The sequence below is a fragment of the Petromyzon marinus genome, chromosome 27, assembly GCF_048934315.1.
Source record: "Petromyzon marinus isolate PM22_M1 ecotype Great Lakes invasive population chromosome 27, UKy_Petmar_22M1.pri1.0, whole genome shotgun sequence".
In the NCBI taxonomy this organism is placed as follows: domain Eukaryota; kingdom Metazoa; phylum Chordata; class Hyperoartia; order Petromyzontiformes; family Petromyzontidae; genus Petromyzon; species Petromyzon marinus.
This window is the reverse complement of record NC_133693.1, coordinates 14376937-14379121: the sequence shown is the minus strand read 5'-3', so window position 1 is coordinate 14379121 and position 2185 is coordinate 14376937. Positions and strand designations below refer to the sequence as shown.

General features: G+C 45.0%; 1 long non-coding RNA gene across 1 annotated transcript; it reads right to left on the bottom strand.

Moving 5' to 3' along the window:
* Nucleotides 1–518: 518 nt before the first annotated feature.
* LOC142929249 (uncharacterized) lies at nucleotides 519–1769 on the bottom strand. The gene is made up of 2 exons (XR_012945473.1): nucleotides 1171–1769; nucleotides 519–723 (listed from the first exon to the last, which is right to left on the bottom strand). It is a non-coding gene; the product is annotated as an uncharacterized LOC142929249 (long non-coding RNA).
* Between the last annotated feature and the right edge of the window lie 416 nt (nucleotides 1770–2185).

The following is a 2185-nucleotide window of genomic DNA, read 5'->3' as shown; positions in this document are numbered from 1 at the left end:
TAATTTTATATATTTATATGGGATATAATATAGAAGGTAATTATTGCTTTAGAAATGACATTATTCACACAGATGATTTCTATCTGAATCTCTTGGTTGAAATACTTTGCCCAAGGTAAGATAACTGTGCGATTATGGTAATGAGTATCCACGTCCGTCTGAGACCGTGGAACTGCCCTCCAACACTGCCGCTCACATCAGGGGACGTAGGAACGACTATGGTTGCTGGCTTCACCGTGGCCAACTAGTTTATTGATGGGCATCTCCTCCTTGCCATCCTCCTAAATTTCCACCACCATCACCACCTCCACAACCTTGTGCTTGTCGCCCCCAACTCAAACTCAGTGCAAACCCCTTGGAGGGCTGGCATTACCCAAGGGACACAGAACTCTGCCTCACATTTGGTTTCTAGAAGCTCCGCAACAGCCACACTGTGGATGTAGACAGCCCTTAGCATTATAAATGTGAGCCACTCGCGTGTCCAAAACACTCAAAAGAATTGAGACGAGGCGATAGTATTAGATACAAATATTTATTATTAAAACGCGATGCCTTGTAAAGAAGGGGAGGTGCTGGTGGGGGTGGGTGGTGCTGGAAGTGTGGGGGGCTGTGAGATGCTCAGAGGGTGTTCGAGGCCTGGGGGGGCAGGTCTTGGGAGGCTTCTTGAATGCCGGGCTCCAGTGAGCAGCCAGAGATGTCCTCTTCCTCCTCAACCGTGACAAGCTGTGGACATACTGACCCATTAGACACTACACACAACTCAGTACTTCTACCAGCTCAACTGGGATTACACACAACAATCAGCACCCCCTACTGGCAGACAAATGCCAATTGCACACCAGGTGCTGAGTCACCTTGTGCCCACAGGACATCTGTCATTGGGCGTGCCCTTTCACACGTGTTGAGATGAGATGTGATGTAAAGCGCTCTGAGATGCCCCGGTGTACAGAAAGGTGCTAAATCATTCTCATCGTTATCACTGTGTCCAGCAATAATGAAATTGTCTGTATTTGTAAACGGGGACCATGACGGCTTAACGTGATGGTTAGACCAGCTCATCATTATCATAATACACTGAATCGTGTGTGCATGAATCTATTATTTACGTTAAACGCAAATTATATACGTGTGTGTGTGTGTGTGTGCGATGCGCGAGTGCTGTGCACTCACCTCCACCTCGCTCTGCAGATGCTGCTGCTCCGAGTGTGCACTCTGCTCGTTGTCGCGGTAGGGCGCCAGCTCAGCGTGCAGCTCTGCCACTACACGTTGATACCACTGAATCTCTGCCTGCAGAGATTCCAGTTTCCAATTCCTGTCAATGAGCTGCGTGGGCCACGGGCAAATGGCGGCAGAGGGACACAGGAAAGCATTTTAACGACTGCGTGAAGTTATTGCAGAACATACAGGTATAATAACACACACAACCAGGATCTTTATTTATAATTGAGTAATGTAATGACCTACGAAGCTCTTTTACACAGATGTCCATAGACCACCTTTGACCAAATAAACCGAAATGCATCCAATCATCTCAGATCTTGGAAGAAAAGCATGGTTGAACTTCAAATGCTTGGATGGGCAACCACCATCAATACAAACCAAGATAACACCTATAAAAGCATGATGAAGACCGCTTGTGTTGCAATCGAAACGTCGTGGGTTTTTTTTTATATTATTAAAAAAAAGTACGTGACTTTACCGAAAGAATCAAGAATATGAATTCCTGCAGTCACGAAAGTTTTATGTTAAACATTTTTTAGGAATTAATTAACTCAAAATCTGGATTAAAATAATAGATTAAGATCGCTTCCCAACCAAAAAGAGGGAGGGGATGGAGATGCATGTAGCAGAGGGGAGCAGATGGTCTAGTAGTCGTAGGTACTTCTACTAGAGGTGGGATGGTGGATCGTAACGTGGTACAGTCCTTAAACAGAGAATGCTCAGTAACCTAGTGCGCATCCATTCTGTACAACCATCAGTGTGAAAAATAAGTGTATACATACAGTCCTCGACTTAGGAACACCATACTTACGGAGACCCGACTTACGGATACCCGAGTTCCGAATCTGTTTCTATGAAATGTATTAATTTTTGGATACCATTGACTTTAAAACGCGAACTTGCACTTCCAAACTGAACCACAGAACTATTTTGTTCAGTGCTGTGATCCTCCACAAGATGTCAT